At 40.9% G+C, this 8,485-nt stretch overlaps 1 long non-coding RNA gene across 1 annotated transcript; it reads right to left on the reverse strand.

Annotated features, from left to right (window-relative positions):
• Nucleotides 1–3,758: 3,758 nt before the first annotated feature.
• LOC311002238 lies at nucleotides 3,759–6,374 on the reverse strand. Its single transcript, XR_014596234.1, has 3 exons — nucleotides 5,980–6,374; nucleotides 5,294–5,325; nucleotides 3,759–3,948 (listed from the first exon to the last, which is right to left on the reverse strand). It is a non-coding gene; the product is annotated as an uncharacterized lncRNA (long non-coding RNA).
• Between the last annotated feature and the right edge of the window lie 2,111 nt (nucleotides 6,375–8,485).

The following is an 8,485-nucleotide window of genomic DNA, read 5'->3' on the forward strand; positions in this document are numbered from 1 at the left end:
CAACAAAAAAAGCATGACCCTCATTAGTGGATCACTGGGCTAATATACCATTTTGGTTTCTAAACACTGTATGCCATACTGTTTTATATGTAGGCTAATACAGTAGTGATGGTAAACTCGATTCCTTTTACCCAGCAAACATTTTGACGTCTATTTCACGTCTAATTAACGTCGGTCAGGCAGGTTGATTCGACGTCGATCTGAGGTGCTCAAATGAAAGTTTTTCTGACGTCGGTGTTATGACCGACGTCATTTCGACGGCTAATAGACGGCATCATTTTACGTTGTTTCAACGTCGTTTAGACCAGTGGTTTTCAAAGTGGGGGCCGCGGCCCCCTGGGGGGCCGCCAGGGGGCGCTAGGGGGGCCTCAGAAAATTGGAGGGAAGATAAGAAAAAAAAGGAAAGACAAAAAAAAAAAAAATTCTAATTATTTTTTAATAAATATTTTAAATCTGATTATTTTTTTAAATCATAATTATAAAATATAATTTATAATAATGGAACATAATTTGCCATAGTCATCTTTCTGATTGCCTACCAGTCAAAACATTGTTCACGACGCCATGACGTCATGTTTAGACCTGGCGGTTTGCGCCATTTATCAAGCTGCTTTGCTCCTCAAGCGAGCAAGCTAGCTCAAAATGGACAGGTTTTTGACAAAGAACAGGTCAACGGAACCGACCAACAGCCCTGCTGTGGAGGACACTGCTGCAAAAAAACCTAAGAACTCCTGGCCAATTAAAATCAGAAGGTACGAGGCAGCGTACATTAAGTATGGCTTTACAGCCATACAGAAAAATGGCCATGATTGCCCGAAGTGTGTGCTCTGTCTGGAGACCCTCTCAAACGAGTGTTTAAAACCTTCGAAACTTCAGCGTCACTTGATGCAAAAACATCCGGCAGAGGCCGAAAAAACGGCAGACTTCTTCAGACGTAAAGAGGAGCATTTGGCCAGGCAATCTGCTGCATTCACACAGCAAGCTACCGTTCCCGAGCGGGCCCTGAAGGCATCATTTTTAGCTTCATACCACATTGCTCGTGCAAAAAAACCTCACACAATCGGAGAGGATTTGCTTTTACCAGCTACCAAAGACATTGTCCGAGAATTGCTTGGCGAGGATGCTGCTAAAAAAATCGACGCTGTCCCACTCTCGGACAACACCGTCAGCCGACGGATTGGTGACATGGCGCAGGACGTATCTGCTCAGCTTTTGGAGCAGGTGAGAGCCAGCGAGTACTTCGCTCTTCAACTAGATGAGAGCACAGACATATCGAATGAGGCCCAACTGCTTGTGTACATTCGATTTATTTCCCAGGAGAGATTTGTCGAGGAAATACTGTTTTGTAAAGCACTTGAAAGAAGAACCACTGGGAAAGATATTTTTCAAGTTTTGGACGATTACATCGAGTCTAACGGATTGAACTGGGCCCGCTGTGTGGGGGTGTGTTCGGACGGAGCCGCGGCAATGACCGGCAAGATCAGTGGAGTGACCGCTCTCATTAAGCAGAAAGCCCCGCATGTAGTCGCCACACACTGCATGCTCCACCGTGAGGCACTTGTCGCAAAAAGGATGGATAACGAGTTGAATCAGGTACTACAGGAGGTTGTACAAGTGGTGAATTTTATTAAAGCCCGCCCCTTGAAACACAGACTGTTTACCCTGCTTTGTAATGAGATGGGCGCCCGTTTTGAGGGGCTGCTGCTTCACTCAAACGTGCGCTGGCTGTCACGGGGCGCAGTTTTGAACCGTGTCTATGAGCTGCGGAGGGAGGTTGGAGAGTTCCTCTCTTCTGAAAAGCATCAGCTGGCAGAGCGGTTCACTGATGCAACCTGGATCCGCAAACTTGCATACATGTCAGACATTTTTCTGCATCTAAATGTACTGAACCAAAGCATGCAAGGACGTGACACGTACATACTGCAGGTGCAAGACAAAGTGCGTGCTTTTTCCAAAAAGATTATGCTGTGGTCAAACAAGCTCCAGGAGGGAGTCACAGAGATGTTCCCACTACTTCACCAGGAGCTGCTGTCATGTGATGATTTGGGCTCCATCTCTCCAATGATCCAGTCCCACCTGGAGCACCTCCAAGGATATTTTAAAGACTATTTCCCTGACCTTGAAAACACACATTTAAACTGGGTTAGGAACCCCTTTTCCCCCGGTGTCGGTTCTAGTTTGGACATAAAGTCACAGGAGGAGCTGATTGAGATGACAAACTCAGGGGATTTAAAACTAAACTTTGAAGCTCTTCCCCTGTCTAACTACTGGCTACATGTAAGAAAGGACTATCCCACCTTGGCTGACAGGGCACTGAAATGCCTTCTCCCTTTTGCAACAACTTACTTGTGTGAGTCTGGCTTTTCAACTTTAAAGGTACTCAAAACTAAACATAGAGCACGTCTACATGTGGACAATGACATGCGTATGGCACTGACAGACATTAAGCCCAGGCTTGACAGACTGTGTAGGAGCCACCAAGCCCATCCATCCCACTAGTGTGATCACTGTCTGTCACTTCCAACACACACACACACACACACACACACACACACACACACACACACACACACACACACACACACACACACACACACACACACACACACAAGAGAGGTTTGGTTTCTTTTTTCTGTTTTTGTATCATCAACAGTTTGTGGAAAGGTTTGTTATTCAGTGGGAATATAGTGTTGAACTTACAGAACCAAGTCAGTTTAATAGATTTTTTTTCTTTTTTGACTGAAAACTTTTGAAGACATAATGCAAGAAAGACAAAAAAAAATAACTCTTGTATATGTAAATATATTTTCTGTAGGGTAAAATGTATTGCAACATAGTGTCTATAATAAGAAAAACATTGTGGTGCAACAAAGATGCCCTGCCATACAAATCTTATTCTGTGTTGAAAACATGTTGTTAATATTATTCTCATGCTAAACAAATGTAATAATTACAGTATTGAATAGAGAATAAAAGTAACAAAAACGTTCTTAAATTTGATGTGTGACATATTTTGTAGCATTGTTGGTGGGTTTGCAAAGGGGGTCCCCGGCCAGAAGCTAATGATTTTTGGGGGGCCTTGGCATGGAAAAGTTTGGGAACCCCTGGTTTAGACGACTTATCAACGTCTCACAGAGCAGGCTATTTCATGACGTCTATCTCACGTCTAATTAACGTCGATCTAACAGGTTGATTCTACGTCTATTTGAGGTGCTTAAATGAAAGTTTTCCTGACGTCGGTGCCATGACCGACGTCATTTCGACGGCTATTAGACGGCATAATTTTTACATCAACATTTCAACTTTTGTCGTTTCGAATTGCAATATAGCTTACATTTCAACCTTTTTGTCTACACATGTAATGTATTGCATTTCAAAAGGTGTCTATAACTGGCATTATCATATCTAGAAATTCTATGAAAAGCACAGATATTGTGCTTCATATCCTATGTGTAATTCTCAATGCTCTAATCTACACATACTTGAACAAACTTCTCAATTTTAGCAAAAAAAAAAATCTCAAGCTGCATTGACTTCAAAAAGTCAAAGACATCAAATCACATCAGCATTTTTGGAAAAGTGAACCTGACGGAAACTTTGATAGCAAATAAACCTGAAGGTTTAAAATATCCTTGTGATGTTCACCTAGGCTATACTGTAAAATACAAGTGGTGCATGGACTAATAGGTAGAATAATAAAAGGAAAGCATTCAGGACAAGATCTATTCAACTGGTTGTATTGAAAACATATAAACAAGTAAAACAAATATATTTATTAGAGAACAAATTTTTTTGTGTAAAGTCAGGTCATAGCCAAGGAGGCTTAACAGTCAGCGACGAGGATCTGCTCCTTCCCCCCGCTTCTGGCTGGCGCATGCTTTAGATGATTCATCATTGCATTCTCTATTTCCACATCTGTGGCCTTAATGCTCCATCTTTTCACAGCAGCTGGAGAGAGGACACAAGAAAAAAAAATTATAGAGCACCTATTCAGATGTAAAATGCACTTTATAAATTACAGTAAGACTTTGTCCTGGGATTTGAAAGAGTAATGACATAACCACTTCTTAGACCCACACAGTAGCCTGAATCTTCTGATGGTTCCTTATAAAGCCTATAGGCATTAGTTACAAGTCATTGATTTAACCAGCATTAGGACTCTGGAGCTAAGGGACACATGGAGCAGGTTTGAGGATGGAATCCTTAAGAGTTCCTCTTTAACCATCCTGTTGTCCACCTGGGTCAAGGAAGGAAGTACAAAGGGAAAATGTAGATCATTCATGATGATCCCTGTTGTGCCCAGTAGGGGTCGCGCCGCCTGTGTGTATTTGTGGATGTTTGGGTTCAGTTGTTTATGCCTGCTAGGCTAAAAGTAAGTCTGCCACTCCATGCTCTCGGAGCTACAATAAAAATACACTCTTTGGAGATGATGTATGATCATTGAACTCACACACATACATGCGGAAGCATCTACAGGAAAGAAGGAATGACGAAGGGAAAGAAGGATGAAAGATAAAGGGAAAGATGGGAGGAAAGAAGGGAAGGAAGGAAGGGAGAGAGGGAGGGAAGAAAAATGGAGGGTCAATTGGATCAATAGAGGAGGAAGAAGAAGGAAGGAAATAGGGAAGGAAGGAAGGGAAAAAGATTGTGGAAAGAAGGAAGGATGGAGGAAGTGGACAGATTGGTTCAATTTGACCCAGAAGGCCGACAGGAGAGTTAAGACCAAACCCAGATAAGTTTTTATTTAGAGCTGCACATTAAAAGTTCATAGACCTTTTCAAACTGCTGTACTGTCTTTGGGAACTGAATTTGCTTTGAGATTCACAACGATTACATTGTGATCCAATATTTGACAGGAGGTATTACTAGCCTTCATTTCTGAATAAAACAGTGGCCAGCGCATAGGCCTGTTATCATTTCACATCACAAATCAAATCAAATGATGATTATGACCAGAGGTGCTTTAAGTGCTGCCTCTGGCGGTCGGTGGACATTCAGATGACATCAGAATGACTTTTGGCGATGAGAATTTGTGAGGGTCATACCCTGTATTTCAGTGAATGGGTGGAGTTACAGCAAAACATGGACACTCCCATGAGAAAGAGGGGGGCCACTCCAGCGGCTGGGATTTGAAGGGAAAACATAGGGAAAACCTAGGCCATTCAGCTGACTTTCAGCCTGGAGGGGAACTTTTGAACCGCTACTACTGTAGGCCCTGTGTATAACAAGAGCAATGATGGTAAAATCTTCACAATCATTCAAGCCCCCATCACCCTTAGTGTGTGTATCTTACCTGGTATGCGTCTCTTTATCACAGCAATACACCTGTAAAGTGAGATATTGAAAAGATAGTTATCAATACAGGCCTATGGGAGAGACAGAGACACAAAAATATAGTCCTGTTTCAGGTAGAGATAGCTAAATATGACATCATATTGCAGATGCAAAATAGCCTTCGGCTAATTCTGGCATGTTTACATTTGTTTAAATGTTTTTATTAATGTGCAATGTCCCTGATCCTTAAACCTTTAAATAAAAAAATTAAAAAAAATAAATCATCAAGCTCAGTAACGTTAGTGTGTCATGATCTTAAAATGTTTGTCATACTGTTAGGTCATAGCCATGCATGTTGCTTATGATAAAAAAATAATGCAGTGATACAGTTTTCACACCAGCAAACTTTTCTTTTTCTAAGAGGTTACTCTGTTTCCTTGGTATGAATTTGAATTTAAAATGTACATTTTGTGAACATATACTCGGTGTAACATCGATGCTACACTCGATGTATCAGGGTAGGCCTTGCTATTTCGCCTGCTAGCTTACTGTTAGCCGCCGCTCGGTTACGAATAACATGCAGCAGATATCTGTAACATTACACGATGCAGCAACAAAATCAGAACTTTAACATGTAACTCATGAACGTATAATGTCTTACCAAGCACATTTTCATTTTAAATTACACTATTTTTCGAAGCTCACCTTTCACACGCGTCTGTGTCTTCTCCTCGCCGACTCAAAACTTCTTCTGCCGCCGCCGCCGCACCGCAGCTGAAACCAGGTGCGTTCACTACGCGAGGAAAATAGTTCCTTGATGGATGCTAGAATAACAAACATTTAAGCCCACCCCGCCAATACACTTGATGGTACTACATTGTTTTCTCCCATTCACAAACATATTTCCATCATTTTGAATAGTTTTTAACAACGTAAACCGATGCCGTCTAAACGCCGTTGAAATGACGTCGTCATCCGCCGGTCATCTCACCCCTCAGATAGACGTCATATCAACCCGCCTGCCCAACGTTAATCAGAGGTGGAATCTACGTCCTGACATGACTGGACGTTGACTGGATGTCTTCATCTCCACACAGCACTAGACAGCAGTAGATAGAGGAAATCATTCTTGGCAGTGTTTTTTTAGTTAAATATGTGTTATGTGAGCTCGTATCCCCCCTAATGTTATCATGTCGAAAAAAAGTCTAAATAAAGTCACGTCGTGACGCAACGTCTGATGGATGTCGTCATCTGGACGCGGATTGAGAAAATGTTTGCTGGCAGTATTTAACCAATTAATCCGATCTAAAATGACTCATTATGTATGTCATATTTACTCAGATGTTATTTTATCATGTTGAAAAACTGTCGAATTAAGGTCACGACGTGACGCGACGTAGATTGGACGTCTCCACCTCGACCCAGGTCGAGGAAATGTTTGCTGGGTACTGACTCGAGTTTGTATGAGTCACTCACTAAAGTGAATCGAGTTTTCGAGTCATTTGAGTCACTTGAGTCAGTCACCCAGAATGTGCGCCATGGAATGTACAAACAAGTTCCAAACCACTCCAGCGCCCAAATCATTGAGAAAAAGACAAAAAAAATCAAGAAGTCTCCAAGGCAAAACATGTATTTTTATTTATTTCTCTCCAAGTAAATGCAAATAACCCAAACAGCCATTACATCAACAGCAGTGTGAAACAGTGCAACAGCAAAATTATGTGCACAAATAGAAAAAAAACAAAAAACACTAGACTCCCTGAGTGGCCAGAACTTAGTGTGCTGGTGGAGACACACTATTGAAAGGCGTCACAGTACTTCGTATTCGCCAGCTTAATAACTTAATTTTGTTTTGGTTTAGTTGTTATGTTTGATGAAGTATCAAAAACTTTAATTTGTCTCAAAATAAATTTCTCCTCCTTCAAAAAAAAGAAAGAAAAAACGTTTAAATAACCTAACAATAGTGCAAAAATAATATTCTAACATTTAACAGTGCACCATTACAATAAATTAACTATGTATAAAATGAATGAGCTCCCGCTTCCTTCAAAATGAAGCCTCTTCACAGATTGGTATTCAGGAAAACGAGCTCACGCACCTTTCCAGGACTGAGCCTGTTTCTCCTATCAGTTATTGTATCTACCCTGGTAAATGACTGACGCTTCGTACTGATGTCCACAACCATTTATTCTCTGGTGAAGTTACGGAACACCGTGAAAACTGCAGTAAAACAAAACACATTTCACATACATTATTTTCACAGTATAGTTTCTTACACATGGGTACACAAGTATCAATATTCAGAATAATTACCGTGTACGCCTGCTAAACCAGTGATAGACAGTCCCTTCGTCTCTTTTCATCTCTTTTCGTCTCCTTTCTTCTCTCCCTCTTTCTCTCCCTCTCATGCTCTCGCCGCTTCTCACTCACAACTTCCGGCTCACGTATTACGTGACTCTGACAGGAAGTAACTTTTTAACAATTTTAACTTAATATTCTAATAATGTCTAATAGCAGAACTATGAATTTAACTGCAAAATGTTTCATTATAAATTTATATAAAGACAATAAAGAAAACTATTAGAAATCAAATGTGTATCACTGTAACTTTCTGTGTGTCGCCACGGTAACCCATAGCTGTATTATGGCGACAGCTACACTCCCACCAATTACCTTTGATTAGCACAAATGGAGATGTGTAATACACTTACATTCTTCATTAAATAATTAATGGTAATTTCCAAGAACTCATCTGTTGTTTCCTTTAACATTCTGACATTTGAAAATGAACCATATATGATTCCCCACAACAAATAAATTCAACATCACAGATAAACAGTAGAATTCACCTCTCAACACAGAAAGAATAATACTCTATTGAGAATGAACTACAGCATAATGACCACTCTTAGCTTAGAAAGGAGACCTTTAATCAACAGCTGACTTTCCCCCCCTTACTAGCTACTCTTCACTAACGCCACCAACTTTTGAATGATGGATGACTATGTGAGGCATTCACACCCTTTTTCCTAACCTTCCAATTGAGAGTTCGTCCTCTTCCTTGGTGTTGTATTTTGTCATCATGATGTGCAATGATGGGGTTCAACTTAACCTTTTCCTTTCTCTGTCTTTTTCCCACTCTCATTACACCATCTTGGTTGTAATGCAGCTTTCCTGATTTCTGGCTGAGCCTGTTCAGCTCCTCTTGAAA

The sequence above is a fragment of the Trachurus trachurus genome, assembly GCF_905171665.1.
Source record: "Trachurus trachurus genome assembly, chromosome: 3".
Taxonomy (NCBI): domain Eukaryota; kingdom Metazoa; phylum Chordata; class Actinopteri; order Carangiformes; family Carangidae; genus Trachurus; species Trachurus trachurus.